Source organism: Heterodontus francisci, chromosome 7 (genome assembly GCF_036365525.1).
Source record: "Heterodontus francisci isolate sHetFra1 chromosome 7, sHetFra1.hap1, whole genome shotgun sequence".
Taxonomy (NCBI): Eukaryota; Metazoa; Chordata; class Chondrichthyes; order Heterodontiformes; family Heterodontidae; genus Heterodontus; species Heterodontus francisci.
In genome coordinates, this window is record NC_090377.1 from 33296661 (window position 1) to 33313458 (window position 16798).

Genomic DNA, 16798 nt, shown 5'->3' on the forward strand with positions numbered 1-16798 from the left:
TAGCAAGCAGTTTTCAACTTGAAAACTGACGTATGGCACTGTGAAGCATAAGATCTGAAGGGAGATATTCATCATTCAGTTCATCAATCAGATTTCATTGACTTTTATAATTTACAAAATGGTCTTTGTGCTGTGCTTCAAATTCAGGTGCTTTGATTTAGATATAGAGATACAGCACTGAAACAGGCCCTTCGGCCCACCGAGTCTGTGCCGACCATTAACCACCCATTTATACTAATCCTACACTAATCCCATATTCCTACCACATCCTCACCTGTCCCTATATTCCCATACCTTTTATACCCATACCTTTGGCAATTTATAATGGCCAATTTACCTATCAACCTGCAAGTCTTTTTGGCTGTGGGAGGAAACCAGAGCACCTGGAGGAAACCCACGCAGACACAGGGCGAACTTGCAAACTCCACACAGGCAGTACCCAGAATTGAACCCGGGTTGCTGGAGCTGTGAGGCTGTGGTGCTAACCACTGCGCCACTGTGCCGCCCTGCTCCAAGCTACTTTCAATGAATGATGCATTGAAATCTTTGGAATTCAGGACAGCTGTCATTAGATGTGCAATGTCCCAGTAAACCACTTGCTGTTAAACTCCAGAAAGCTTGTTATGGAAGGATAATGCTGGAGCCTATCTTTACTCAATTTCACATTTATTGTATAGAGTAAAATGATTACAACATGTAGCTCCTCACTCAAACCCTCCACCAGTCTCAGTAACTGTCTGCTTATAAGTGCTCATGTAAGACCACAATTAACACCCTCTACCTGTATATAATCAAACAATTGATACACAATTAACAGATTCCATTCTCTTTTATCATATAATGTGGATTAACATGCTCAAAAAACACTTCAAAATAAATTCCATATTATGTACAAATTATTAACATGCTCAAAGAACATTTCAAAATAAATCAAAATAAATTCCATATTCGGTGCAAAGTATTACATTGTGAGATGCACCTCCTCTAGCACCCCTAACAAATTCTTTTTACAGCATTTCTTTCTGTGAAACAATCGGATAGCTGATGACGTGGATCTACCCCTTTAAGTTTGGAGATTTCCTTTCTAGCATTTGTTTCAATCCAGCGAGGTCAATACATAGTCTTTTCTCAATCACACTTCTTGTACAGTGTACATTGTCCCACAAAGAACGATTATCCACATAACATTCAATGGGCATCCGATCTTCAGTATGTCCCTTGTTCAGAATTTCACCCAAAATATTTGACAAATAGAAATTCATATCCACTGCCTCCACAAGAACCAGTGTTTCCACAGCTAAAGTGCTTTTAATGACCCATTTTATTTTCTTAGCCTCCCAAGCTAAAGGACAACATTTCCCATTTTCACCCATCAGAAATATTATGAAGCCAGCTGCACTTGAACACCCATCAGCAGAATTAGCATGTGAAGCATTACTAAAAATTATTAGATTCATGGTCTTTGGGTCACCTAAGAATGGGAACTTCAGTACACATTTCTCCAGATTTAGTTTTTTTTAATGTTTTATTTTCCCTTAAAATATTTTCAACTTTCAGATGTTTCATCATTGTGCTTAACTCTAGCTCATCAAAACTAGTAAGAGGCCTAGTCTGAGAGCATAACCAGTTTAATTGACCAGTCAAGCTTCGCAATTGCTCAATCTTTGCTTTAGATATATCATCATCATTCTGTGATGACTTACCGTGATTAACCGGATGGGAGTAACACACTCTAAATAGGATTGTTGATTTAAAGTTATTCCAGACTTAGTCTGCTTAATATCTAAACCAATATATTTAAAGGCCCCACAAACCTGACTCACAATCTTAAATTCTGCTCTAATCCTATTAACAACATATTTCTCAAAATCTGCAGTACCACCCCATACGAAATCATCAACATGCATCATGAAGATGCCAGAAAGTTTCCCTTTATGATATCAATAAAACATTGTAGGATCTGCTTTTATTTGAACACAACCAATTTTCAACAAAACCGATCTCACCAAGAAATACCACTCCATGGAAGCATTATTAAGGCGCATTTTTTCAGTTCCCATAGTTTTCCTTCTGTATCTGTTGCCTCTTTGGGTGATTTCAGAAACACTTCTTTCTGAAAAGTATCACCCTGCAGAAATGCAGCTTTCTGTCAATGGATCTATGGCCAAAAAAGCGAAAAAGATTTTCAAGATTACTTTTCCAGCTGTGTGCGAGTTCACTCTAACATCGGTATCCCCCAATTGCTCTTCAAAACCCCTCGCAACTAACCTTGCTTTAGCCTTATAAGTTCCATTGGGAAGGACTATTTCAGTACAAATCCATCCATATGACAAGGCTAGCTGTCCCATATCTGGCACCTTGGAATAAACTCCAAACTCTCTCCAACTCTCTAATATCTTATGTTTTGCTTCTCTTATTAGTTTATCCTCTAGTTTATTGGTGGCCACTAAAACTTCACAGTCATGAGGACTTCTGCTTCTAGTTCTCTTCCAAGACTGCTCTCTAGCCTTCATTTCATTGTGGAATCTGCTCAAATTATGTCCTCTATTAGCACTTTGATGTCTTTCAGGACCAGTTAGCTTAACATCAGTCATTTGGAAAATGCTAGAGTCCATTATTGAGGAAGAAATAGCAGGACATTTAGAAAAACATAATGCAATCAAACAGGGTCAACATGGTTTTATGAAAGGGAAATCATGTTTGACAAATTTGTTAGAGATCTTTGAGGGTATAGCAAGCAGAGTGGATAAAGGGAAACTGGTAGATGTAGTGTTTTTGGATTTTCAGAAGGCATTCGATAAGGTGCCACATAAAAGGTTATTGTACAAAATAAGAGCTCAGGGTATTGGGGGTAATGTGTTGGCATGGATTGAGGATTGGCTAACACAGAAGGCAGAGACTCAGGATTAATGGGTCTTTTTCAGGTTGCAAACCATAACTAGTGGGGTGCCACAAGGATCGGTCCTAGGGCCTCAACTATTTACTATCTATATTAATGACTTGGAGGAAGGGAGAGAGTGTAGTGTATCTAAATTTGCTGATGGAACAAAAATAGGTGGGAAGGCATATTGTGATGAGGACACAAAGAATCTGCAAAGGGCTATAGATAGGTTGAGTGAGTGGGCAAAAACTTGGCAGATAGAGTTCAATGTGGGAAAGTGTGAGGTCATCCACTTTGGTAGGAAGAATAAAAAGACAGATTATTATTTAGATGGAGAAATACTACAAAATACTGCAGTACAGAGGGATCTGGATGTTCTTGTACATGAAACACAAAAAGTTAGCATGCAGGTGCAACAAATAATTAGGAAAGCAAATGGAAGTTTGGCCTTTATTGCTTGGGAGTTAGAGTTTAAAAATAGGGAAGTCTTGTTACAACTGTACAGGGTCTTGGTGAGGCCACACCTGGAGTACTGCATGCAGTTTTGGTCCCCGTATTTAAAGAAGGATATACTAGCATTGGAGGCAGTTTAGAAAACGTTCACTAGGCTGATTCCTGGGATGAAGGGGTTGTCTTATCAAGAGCGGCTAAACAGGTTAGGCCTTTATTCATTGGAGTTTAGAAGAATATGAGGTGATCTTATTGAAACATATAAGATTCTAAGGGGGCTTGACAGGGTAGATGTTGAGAATATATTTCGACTGGTGGGGAAATCTCGAACTAGGGGACATAGTTACAGAATAAGGGGTCACATATTTAAAACTGAGATGCGAAGGAATTTCTTCTCTCACTGGGTGGTGAGTCTTTGGACTTCTCTACCTGAGAGAGTTGTGGAGGCTGGATCACTAAGTGTATTTAAGGAGGAGGTAGATAGATTTTTGACAGCTCGGGGAGTTGAGGGTTATGCGGAGCAGGCCCAAAAGAGGAGTTGAGGCCTGGGCAGATCAGCCATGATCTTATTGAATGGTGGGGCAGGCTTGAGGAACTGAATGGCCTACTCCTGCTCCTATTTCTTATGTTCTTATGTACTGCTAGAAGATCTCCCTCGCACATTATCGGAGGCTCTTTCTCCAGCGCATGATCGCTTCCTTACGCAAGAGGCACTTCCAGACCCATTATTAGAACTTGCACTGTGCTTTCTTACCCTCCACTCTTTCACACTATTCTTCCACTCCATGGACCTTGCTTCTGGGCTATCATCTTGAACATTTAACCAATATTTAAACGTGCCTGTAGATAATCCTGCATGTCCCACAATTGTTGCCCCCGCCCCCCCCCCCCCATCTATTAGACCCCTCTGGAATATATGGTACCTGAGTACCTACTCAGGGCAATAGTCCTTTGGATGCAATAGCTCTTTCTTGAGCATCATGATCCCTCACATTACCATCCAACCCTTGATCTACTGTATTCTGTTCCTCAGGACTTTCATTACAAAACACATGAGTATTTGAGGTACGCATGAGCTGCCCATGCCAGGGCAGTTGTCAACTTGCAGTTTGGCTGGTCAGCTAAGATTTGATGCAGCATTTCATCAATCTCAGCATGATTCCTTTCACAGAGACCATTGCTGAAAGGACTTTCACCTACAGTATTCATAAGTATAATGTTCATGATTTCACGCATGTCTCGGAACATGTCATTGGCAAATTCCCCTCCATTATCAGTCAAAAGCTTAGCTGGTGCCCCAAGTCCAGTCCCTATCCATTTCTCCATAATTATGTCTATAATCACCCTTTTGCCTTTGCTATTTATTATTGTAGAAATACTAAAACTAGTTGCTAGGTCTATAAAATGCAGAATGAAAATATTCTTGTCTTTGTCCCACACCTTTAAATCCTTGGCAACTACCACGTTAAAGTCATGTGCCAATGGAATACTGACAATAGAATGTTATGGTGTCCTCAGATACTTTTTATAGATTTCACACTTTTCACTAATCTCTTCTATTATCCTCATATACTCTTCATCAACTGCATCCTTTAGCAGGGTTTTTAATCTCTGACAAGAAGGGTGAGTAAATTGTTTGTGTAACTTTAAGACAATTTGCTTTTTATCTCTCTGATTCTTAACACCTAATGCCATTAATACTTCTCTAATACTATGACTAGAAACATAAGGTTTTGTTAAGAGTATACAATAATGCTCTGACAGGGTAAACAGCAAATTCACTGACTTTCCAAAAACAATTACCTTATGCTCCATATCAAGTTTCATGTGTGCCTTTTTCATTGAAGGCTTACTTAACAATAAAGTTATCGCACTAGAGACTGCATCAGTATTGATAAAGTGGCTTACTCCAGCTATTTTTACATGGAATTATTACTCTCTTCAGTGACATTAATGTGTTGTCATCACCAAACCTAAAGCTGGTAGTACTTTTATACTCCTTAACCTTGTGTCGATCCTCACGACTAAGTGAATCCAGATAACATTGTAACCAATCAGTTCCACATACTTTTGATGTGCAAGCACTATCTAATACAGCACAGGTGAACAAATCCGCAGCTAACACAGTCATCACAACAATAAAATTCCGTGTGACTAGTCCAATTCATTCAGATTCATCAGTATCTTCTTCTGCCTCAGAATTCTCTGTGTCATGTTTTATTTCGAGGATTCTGCCCCTCTGCTTAGGGCAATTCATTGCATAATGATACTTTGCGTTACATCTGAAGCACCTAATAACTGTTCCTTGGTTATTTCTGGGATTCATTCACCTATGATTACTGTTCCAACTCTGTCATCCACTGTAATAGTCAGACCTGCTAATAGCCAATATAAATCATCAGGTAGTGCTTCACTGCACGTCCTTTATGCTTGCACTGACACGTTCAAAATCTGCTATAGTCCTCAAAACTAATTCTGTCTCTTGGCCACACATGGTCTCATCATGCACACTATGGTCAGATGTCCTTTACATGTTGGATGCCCTTGCCCAAGGCAGATACTAACCCTATTCCACTTTTCTTGCAGGGGAAGCTGGCACACAATAGGATGCAGACAACCAGCAAAGGAGGAGGTCACACCACCCTGCTAACACTCACCGCTACTGAAAATGTCACCATCAATATCGTAGGAAGGCACAGAAATCGCAAGGTTGGAAAATGGGCAAAACAGGGTGTGTTGGCATCTTTCCTTCCTATTCTGTTTCTACTGAACTCTTTCAATCACACATTCGCACATTCAAACATTGAACATGACAGTCTGGTGTTGTTCTGTGCTGCCACTGATCTGCATGTTCTTACACTCGCAGCTTTATCTTAACCCTGGTCCCTCTTCCCTTTTTCTGGGTCAATCAGACAACTCAAATGCTACAGTCAAACAGATTGCTGAGCTAAGTCCTGAAGGTATTGTATTGTCACTTCCTCTTACCATGCCAAACATCAACACAAATCATCATCCTGCATGACTAAGTGAGTTTGAGGTGATTAGACTGGTGGATTCACTGCGCAGATGTAAATAGGTGGAGGTGGCAAGAAAGGTCCAGGAAAAAGAGCTTACCAGAGGGCAGGTTCGTGTCCTAGCTCTGCTGAAAAGGACAGAAATGCTGAAAGCAAGGGCCTAGCTTTTAAAAGAAGCATGATTTCTGTGTACTAGCAACTGCTGAATGCATTGGACTGCCTGCCAGGGAGCTTCCAAAGCTTCGGAGATAGTGTGATGGTGTAGTACACTACCAGCTTGTATGGAATTCTCACACAAGGCACTGACACCCTTCAGTCAACCATCAAGTGTTGTCTCAATAGATGTTACCACTGAACACCCTTGTCAGGCAGAAATCTGTGATGCCAGTAAGAGAATCTCTCAGAGATGCCCATACTGTGGCCTTGCAGGCTCTGGGCTCAGCCATATCCTCCACTTTGGAAAAATGGGGACAGCAAACGAATAGGAGCTACACTAGGATTATGAATGTCTAGAATCTGGCTTTGTGTAGATCACCCTGAGGCACAGTGTGGCTTTCGTGCAGAGAGATCGACTATTGACATGCTGTTCTCCCTTCGTCAGATACAGGAGAAATGCCGTGAACAACAGATGCCCCTCTACATTGCTTTCATTGATCTCACCAAAGCCTTTGACCTCGTCAGCAGACGTGGTCTCTTCAGACTACTAGAAAAGAAAGGATGTCCACCAAAGCTACTAAGTATCATCACCTCATTCCATGACAATATGAAAGGCACAATTCAACATGGTGGCTCCTCATCAGAGCCCTTTCCTATCCTGAGTGGTGTGAAACAGGGCTGTGTTCTCGCACCCACACTATTTGGGATTTTCTTCTCCCTGCTGCTTTCACATGCGTTCAAATCCTCTGAAGAAGGAATTTTCCTCCACACAAGATCAGGGGGCAGGTTGTTCAACCTTGCCCGTCTAAGAGTGAAGTCCAAAGTACGGAAAGTCCTCATCAGAGAACTCCTCTTTGCTGACGATGCTGCTTTAACATCTCACACTGAAGAATGCCTGCAGAGTCTCATCGACAGGTTTGCGTCTGCCTGCAATGAATTTGGCCTAACCATCAGCCTCAAGAAAACGAACATCATGGGGCAGGATGTCAGAAATGCTCCATCCATCAATATTGGCGACCACGCTCTGGAAGTGGTTCAAGAGTTCACCTACCTAGGCTCAACTATCACCAGTAACCTGTCTCTAGATGCAGAAATCAACAAGCGCATGGGTAAGGCTTCCACTGCTATGTTCAGACTGGCCAAGAGAGTGTGGGAAAATGGCGCACTGACACGGAACACAAAAGTCCGAGTGTATCAGGCCTGTGTCCTCAGTACCTTGCTCTACGGCAGCGAGGCCTGGACAACGTATGCCAGCCAAGAGCGACGTCTCAATTCATTCCATCTTCGCTGCCTTCGGAGAATACTTGGCATCAGGTGGCAGGACTATATCTCCAACACAGAAGTCCTTGAAGCGGCCAACATCCCCAGCTTATACACACTACTGAGTCAGCGGCGCTTGAGATGGCTTGGCCATGTGAGCCGCATGGAAGATGGCAGGATCCCCAAAGACACATTGTACAGCGAGCTCGCCACTGGTATCAGACCCACCGGCCGTCCATGTCTCCGTTATAAAGACGTCTGCAAACGCGACATGAAATCGTGTGACATTGATCACAAGTCGTGGGAGTCAGTTGCCAGCATTCGCCAGAGCTGGCGGGCAGCCATAAAGACAGGGCTAAATTGTGGCGAGTCGAAGAGACTTAGTAGTTGGCAGGAAAAAAGACAGAGGCGCAAGGGGAGAGCCAACTGTGCAACAGCCCCAACAAACAAATTTCTCTGCAGCACCTGTGGAAGAGCCTGTCACTCCAGAATTGGCCTTTATAGCCACTCCAGGCGCTGCTTCACAAACCACTGACCACCTCCAGGCGCGTATCCATTGTCTCTCGAGATAAGGAGGCCCAAAAGAAGAAAGTAGATCATTAAGCATGCAGAACTGCAGCCTAGAAGCAGAGCCATGTCTCATGACACCACTTCTATACTCTTGCAACCCCCTGAACCAGTGCCCTCCCTGCCAAAAAGCCAGTCAGATACTGCTGGCAAATGCTGAGTGATTACAGTCTGCAGCTGGATGCTTTTGAGGCCCAAGCTGCCAGCGGTTGCTGAGCCTGCGTATTTCATGAACTTTTGAATGAACCACAGTAGCTTCCAACTTCCATATTGCAGTCAATGGGGGAGCACCTTGTAACTGCATTAGAATACATAAAACAGCACTAAATGGCACTAGGGGCTCACATCAGTGTACACAATGGTTTGTAGCCCAGTGAAAGCACACTGCTGCTGAACCTGTAGTCGTTGGTGATCAAGCAATGTTAAGTGATGTGAATATCAATGTTGGTGGTTGGGCAGATGCTGTTATGGGGTGGCTGTATGTTAGGCATGACTGTTAATTCAGGACAGCATGGATTCATCAACTGAAGTACTCTTAAGAGAGCTGCTACCAAAGAGCTCTGGCGAAAGGATATTGTTGAATCTGTACCAGCATTTCTGTCCTTTGCAGCAGAGCTAGGATGCGAACCTGCCCTCTGGTAAGCTCTTTTTCCTGCTGAAGACTCTTCTGAAATTGTGGTTCCTTGTGTTGCCTCCATTGCAGAGCAATGTTATGCAGATACAGCAAACCACATTTATATGGGACATATCTGAGCCCTACTGCACCACAGCAGTCCAGGCATATGAATTGTTGTTTGTGGACTTCAATGGTTTGCTTGATGAGGGCTCTAGTTAACCTGTGGATCCAATTGTAGAGTTTAAAAGCCAAATGAAGGTTTCTACTATGAGTGACAAGCCAAATGTATAGCAAATGGCCTATGTCTCCAAGCAGCCAACCTTTAACTTATACAGGGACAAACAGTGGGGTTGGGGAGAATAGATAATTAATGCAATATAAAAGAATTACAGCAGGCATCAGGGAAGCTGGCAGAGATCTGCATAATGCGCTGTTGGTCATCGCATACCAGTTGCACTTTATTAAGGAGATAAAGGGGAAGTCCTTGCAATTCATGAAGTTAGCTGTATTGTATGAAGGTGCCCATGGGGTGACATGGTGGAATCAGTGATTACCGTTGGCACAAGGAGAGGTTCGATCAAGCAGGCAAGTGATATGGGAGAATCAATCCAGGGTGAATGGGAGCATGGGAGTTGATCCAGGAAGGATGTTCCTGAGGGGACAGAGGCCAATCCCAGGCAGGGTAGGGGAGTGGAGGTTTAAAGGCCTCGGGGGAGCTTGGAGGGCTTGTAAGGAAGGTTAGGGGTAGATAGGATGGGTGGGGGTGGGGTGGTTACCCAATCATGGGAGGATGTTGCTAGGCAGGCACAATGGATCCAGCAGGTAAGTGAAGAGGCACTGACCACGTGGAACCAGCAGTCCTCGCCTGGGTTTATCTGCCCCATTTCCTGAGGATTAGGAAACCTGGCTGTCCACAGTTAAATTTCAAATAGAGAATAACAATGAGGCTTGAAGTCTCATTATAAAGTGCCAACCCACCTCCTTGGGGGAGGTTGGTCACCCACCAATCGCCACCTCTGTTAAAACTGGAAATAGGCAGGTTGCAGACCGGTTTGGGTGGAGGTTCAAGTTTTTACCACTTTAACTTCTCACCTGACCCAAACTCACCGGTTTTTTGAGGTTAAAATTTCCTCATTTGCTCTGCCAACACTTCAAATAATAACAAGGATTCTTTTCACTTTACGGTACCAGTTATATTTTGTCAATGTTTTTCTCTCTTGTGGTTCATATGTCTTCAGCGGATTCCGAAGATGGTGAGAGCAAGATGAGAGCAGACAAGAGAGAGGTCTTTTCCAGTTCAGGAGCAAACAGCTTTCTGAGTTCAAATTCTGTTTCTCCAATCTAAAACTCCCCTAGTTGGCCAGCAGGTGTTCACGTCACCAACTGGTTTGACCAGGTCTCTTCTGTGTATTGGGACAGGGACTGGTTCCTTCGTTCCAACACTGTCTGCCAGTATGAAAAATATGTCTTTCCAGCCAGGGGCTTGGCAACCCCTTGTAATAGGCCTTCTTTTCTTCCCAGCAAAAATTTTAAATTTAATGTCCATGTGGCGAAATATATATGCCTCATTATTGGCAGGTGGGGGCCTGCATGACAACATTGTTCAAACGGATCTGTATGCAACATCACATGACCCATGAATATGGTTTATCCTTCACACCAGTCATGAACCTCTATTTCTGCACAAACATGCAGAAAAAGAAGTAAGTGCACACACAGCCATACCTGTTAAGTTGATTATTACACTTTAATGATCTTCTTTATACTTATTGGATGCAAAGTATTTTCCTTGTACATGGCTATCAACAGCTAGCTCAATCCACTGGAGACAGCTCTGGTCAAAAAAACATCAAGGAGGTTATTATTGATCTCAAATTGCTGAGATAGCAGGAACACCAATTTAGTTGTGCTACACCACCGCTCTGAAAGCAAAGTGGCAAGGTTTGCTTTGCTAATACTGATGTGCAATATCTGTGAATCTTGTCCTCCAAGTTTAGTGGTGCAAAACCCTGCTTGCAAGAACATTCATCTGCCGTAATGGAACGTTCATTTTCATATAGTCCAAAATTGTATGAACTACTTTACATCTTTGGTTATTTAGTGCACTACATTAATGACCTACATTGGCTCCCGATCCGGTAAAACCTCGATTTTTAAGATGTTCATCCTTGGTGTCAAATCCCACCATAACCACGCCTCTCCTGATATCTGTAATCTCCTCCAGCCCTACAACCCTCTGAGATCTCTGTGTTCCTCTAATACTGGCCTCTTGTGTGTCCCTGATTTTCACTGATCCATCATTGGCAGCTGTGCTTTCAGTTGTCTGGGTCCTAAGCTTAGGAATTCCCTCCTTAACCTTCTCCACCTCTCTACCCTCCTATAAGACACTCCTTAAAACCTACCTCTTTTTGTTCACCTGTCCTGATATCTCCTAATGTGGCTAGGTATCAAAAATTGTTTGATAACACTTCTTTTTTATCAAGTCGTTGGACGTGAGCATTGCTGGCAAGACAGGCACTTATTGCCATCGCTATTGCCCTTGAGAAGGTGGTGAAGCCTGAGAAGTGCCTTGGGATCTTTAACCGTGTTAAGGGTGCTATATAAATATCATTATTGTTTTGTATAATGTTGTAATACATGTTAGGGCTCTCATCAAATTTCCTGGCATTGTATCTTTTTTAGTAACTGGGTAACAATCTTTAAATCATAGTGGGTGATGTTGAAAAATCTTTTCAACATTTCTTTCTTACTCTGTCATGGAGACACTTCTGTTTGTTTTCTTAAATAATCCATCTAGAAGTTGTAGATGTTTGACCTGCTACTGGAAGAACTCATAAGTGAAAACAGATTGATATTTACCTTATGCGCTTAATAAATAACTAAACATCCAAACAGTCTACTGTCTGAAGTGATAAGAATATAAAAATGAGAAAGAAGCAAAAGCCATATGGCTCATCCAGCTCACTCCTTCCTTCATGTCTATCTCAATAATGAATACTCCCGTCTCCAACTCAAATTTGTACACTCTCTGTAAATTCATATGAATTAAACAGATCTCTAAACAGAGTACATGGAGTTGAGCTGAGAAATGGTGAATAGATAGATTATATTAACTACTTCACAAAGGGGCACAAGTACGTGAAGTTGACTTCGCAGGAGGTGTCAGATAGAGCTGGCAAATCCAAGAGGGACTTTGACAGTTTTATTGTGGTGAAAGAAGCAATTGATACGTGATACAGGGATAGATATAATCTGGTAATTATGTGATATATGCAATATGGTATTTATATGAGCTTTGGGACAAGCCAAATGGATTGCAATGATATTTTTTTCCCAACAACAACTTGCATTTAAACAGCACCTTTAACATAGCAAAATAGTCCAAGGCACTTCACAGGTGCATAATCAAATAAAAATTGAGCCAAAGAAGAAGACATTGGCCGGAATTTCACCCTTGGCAGATGGGAGCCGTCCACCAACTGAAAAGTCAGTGGCGAACCCACCTCCCCCTGGCCTGGGGATCCAGACCATATTTTGCGGTCCCCAGGCCTTTAATTGGTCTGAGGCGGGACTTCCACCTCATCGAGGCAGGAAGTCCTGCCTAATGGAGCCAATCAGCGAGCCGGCAGCTCTCTGTCCCAGCAGCGCCACTGGGAGTGGTGGCCACTGCTGGGAGTGCAGTGTAGCCTCAGGAGCAAGATGTCAGGGAAGCCTGAAGAATCAGCAAATTTATGGGGACTCGCCGGGGGCAATCGGTCGGGCCCCTGCGAGGCAAGGATGGTCAATCCGGGGGTCGGGAGGCATGTTGAGCATTGGGGGTGGTTGGGGCATCAGGGGCAGTCCTCCATCGGGCACAGGGTGCCAGATCAGGAGGCCCGCACCACCCCCCCCCCCCCCCCCCCCAGGGTGTGTGAAAGCTGCCTACTTTTAACAGGTGGCTTTTCTCGGGCCTGGGCCACCCTCCAGCTAAGGATAAAATCCCCATGGCGGCGGGCGGAGGCCCTTGAGTGGCCGTTAACTGGCCACTTAAGGGCCTTGATTGGCCTGGGGCGGGTGGGCTGTTTTTCGCCGCTGCCGCCCTGCGTAAAGTGGTGGCGAGGCGAGGGGGGGTCGGAAAGGGCCCCCAAAGCTTCCTGCTCCATTTTCCGCCCCTCCCCCCTCCCACCACTATCCAATTCTTTGGGCGGCGTAACATTCCAGCCATTAGGTCAGATGACAAAAAGCTTGGTCAAAGAGGTACGTTTTAAGGAGCAGCTTAAAGGAGAAGAAAAAGGTGAAGGGTTTTAGTGAGGGAATTTCAGAACTTAGGACCCATCCAGTTCTGCGAATTCTTTGTTTTCATGCCTTGAGAGAAAGTGATATATTTCCTTTTAAAAAGTATAATTTGACCCAGAATTAACTAGCTTTCTCTGGCAATCTGGTTCAGATATGTCCTGTTGTGGTCAGGAAACATTGCTCTAATCCTGCTCGAGGCTTGGGAACCTTGAAATTATTTCTTAAATTCTATGCTCACTCTCCAACCCACATCTCCTGCTTACATCTATCTTATTTACATTTTTCATTCTTTTGAAGCTTTGTATCACTTCTTCTCTCAGTCTCCTTTGCAGTTGTTGTTGTTGCCTGAGTCCTCTTTCATGATTTAGTTCCCGATGGCCTGGAATCATTTTTGTCATATTTGGACTAATTTTTGAAGTAAATGACCAAAACTGCATAGCCTTCTCAAGAGTTAGCCTCACCAGTAACCTATACAATTTCATTCTTGTTCCGATTTACAATCCAATGTCTTCCAGATGTTGCCTCTTTTCAATAGATTAGATTTGCTTCACTGAAAACACCTTCATATTGGCTTGATACTGTTAGGATATGATCAATGATCACAGCCAAATTATATCCTTTTACCACTCACTAATGAACGGCCTTTCATGTCACACATGTTACTCTTTCCTCTTCCTCTATGCCCTATCTTCATATTAAAATCTATCAACCTCTCAGCCCAACTGCTTAATTGGTATAAATCTCTCTGAATAGATCAATCTTCTTTCTAATCATTACCTACCCAAAATAGCTTTTATGTCATCAGAAAGTGTTATAATATTCCTACTGTTCCAAAATGTTCACAAGTAGTGTCAACAGCCTTCCAGGCAGAGCATGTTCCATATATCATTATCTTCAAGCTTCTGTTGCAAAGCCACTTTTAATCTAATTGGATAATCTATAGTCTAAAATATTGAGCCTTAACTTTTTTCATGCCTTCACAGGAAGAACTTTGTCAAACACTCCTGAAAATCCATGTAAACTACATAATATAGCCCTCATTCAAGTTCCCCCTGCAAAGATCAAAGTATTCCGGTAGATTATTTCTAAACCATGTTGACTTCTAAAATCATATTGCCTGTTCCTTAAATATCTGTGCTTTTATATGCTCATTAGGAGTTTCTAGCAGAAAGCTGTCTAGCATTTTCCCGACTGTAGATGTTAGACTAACTGGCTCATAGTATCCTGCATTGCACTTCTTTTATTGAAAATGGGAATCATTTACTTTTCTACATTCCATAGATAACACTCTAGTGTTCATGAGCTCCTCCAATATAACTTAGAGCATTGTTATTCTTCTGATTCAGGTAAACAAAATTGAAATGAGAATGTCAAGAATATAAAACAAAATAGTAAAACATTTTATAAGCACAGAAGTAACTGAAGAAAAATGAAGATAGGGATAGGGTTGCTAAGGGCTAACTGAAATAAGGGTAGATGGTGGTGTAGTGGTAGTATCACTCAACTAATAATCTGGGGCTATAAGGGTTCCAATCCCATCATAGTAGCTGGTGGAATTTCAATTCAATTAACTAATAAAAATCTGGAATTAAAAGCTAGTCTTGGTCATGAAGCCATAATCAATTGTTATAAAGGACCATCTGGTTTGTTAATACCCTTCAGGGAAGGAAATCTATACCTGGTTTGGCCTACCTGTGACTCCAGATCCACATAATATGGTTGATTCTTGATTGTCTTTTGAAATGGCCAAAGAAGCCATTCAGTTGGCAAGGGCAATTGGGGATGAAAGAATAAAAACAAATTATAAATTCAAGGAGGTGGTACTGAAATGGCAGGATACTATAGCCAGAATTTTACATTATGTCAGGGGCCCTGCCCACCAGCTGAAAAGTCAGGGGTGAGCCAACCTTCGCCGGGCTTTAAAGTCAGGCAGCGATTTTGCGTGGCTAAGGCCCTTAATTGGCCTTGGTCAGGATATCCACCCCTCTGAGGCAGGATGTCCCGCCCCCAAGAACTACCAGCCCTCTGACTGGCTGGCAGCTCCTCAGTCTCAGCAGCACCACTGGGAGTGGTGGGCACTGCTGAGACTGCACTCAGCCCAGTGCAGCATAATGGACACTGGCCCCAAAATAGGTAAGTGGGGTTTAGGCCTCGCTGGGGACAATTGGCAGGGCACCGGCAAGGGTGGTGGGGTTGATCAAGGCGGGGGGAGAAGTGTTCCAGCGGGGGTGGCTTGCGTCACTAGAGGGGGGGACCTCCATGGGGCACAGGGTTCTCGATCAGAAGGGCCCCTCTCACCGAACCCACCAGGAGCCACCAGGTATTATTGGGAAACCTCCTCAGCTGCCAATATACCAGCAGCAGGAGGAGGCCCTTAAGTGGCAATTAATTGGCCATTTAAGGGCCTCAATTGGCCTGGGGTGGGCAGGCCATTTTCTATCTCCCCCACCACTCTTAAATTAGAAGCGGAGTGGGTAGGCAATGGGAACGGAACCCCCCCCCCCCCCCACCCCACCCCCTGCCTCCTGCTCAATTTTACACTCCCCACCTCCCCCCCAAACTCCCCCCCCACCAACCACCTCCAGCCTGCTCCCGGTGGGGGGGTGCATAAAATTCCAGCCTCTGGGTCAGTTTTCACTGAGGAACTATAACTGGCAAAGAGCAAAAGTAATCGCTGTCTTCAAATCAGGAGACAAAACTAACCCAGGGAATTATAGACCAATTAGCTTAACGTTAGATAGAAGAATCTTTACCTAAAGATCAGGTTACAAAACATGTAGAGGCACAAATTTTAGTAAAAATAGCATGAATTTCTAAAAGGAAGATCATGTTTAACCATCCTTATTTAATTCTCTGTCGAAATAACTGAAAACAGACAATGGCAATCAGGACTTGCACTAACTTTCTGAAATCTTTCAATAGGTGGAACATAAGAGACTCATGAAAAGGTATAGAGTCAGGAACCAGGTAGCACAGCATGGGGAGACTTGAAGTGCACATAAGGCAGTATAGAGGAGGATCAGGTTGGGAAGAGGTCATTTGAGTAAAGCGATGCTGATAGGATGATATGAACATAGGAACATAGGAGCAGGAGTAGGCCATTCAGCCCATTGAGCCTGCCCTGCCATTCAATATGATCATGGCTGATCTTCCACTTCAATGCCTTTTCCCCACACTATCCTCATATCCCCTTATGTCATTTGTATTTAGAAATCTGGCAATCTCTGCTTTAAACATACTCAATGACTGAGCTTCCACAGCCCTCTGAGCTAGGGAATGCCAAAGATTCACAAGCATCTGAGTAAAGAAAATTCTCCTCATCCCTGTCCTAAGTGGTTTCTCCCATATTTTGAAATTGTGTCCCCTGGTTCTAGACTCCCCAACCAGGGGAAACATCTTTGCTGCATCTACCCAGTCTATCCCTTTAAGTATTTTGTAGGTTTCAATGAGATCACCTCTCATTCTTCAAAACTCTAGAGAATACAGGCCCAGTTTCCCCATCTCTCTTCATAGGACAGTCACGCCATCCCGGGAACAAGTCTGGTAAACCTTTGTTGCATTCCCTCTATGGCAATAATA

At 43.2% G+C, this 16798-nt stretch overlaps 1 long non-coding RNA gene across 3 annotated transcripts in view; it reads left to right on the forward strand.

Moving 5' to 3' along the window:
• The window catches only part of LOC137371919 (uncharacterized), a 139854-nt gene that overhangs the window by 55611 nt on the left and 67445 nt on the right, over positions 1–16798 (forward strand). For 2 of the 3 annotated variants that reach the window (XR_010975312.1, XR_010975314.1), the window contains exon 1: positions 5958–6062. The exons of the other annotated variant lie outside the window; for it this stretch is intronic. This is a non-coding gene — a long non-coding RNA (uncharacterized lncRNA). Of the gene's footprint in view, positions 1–5957; positions 6063–16798 lie in introns of those variants that run through there. 3 annotated transcript variants of the gene reach the window in all.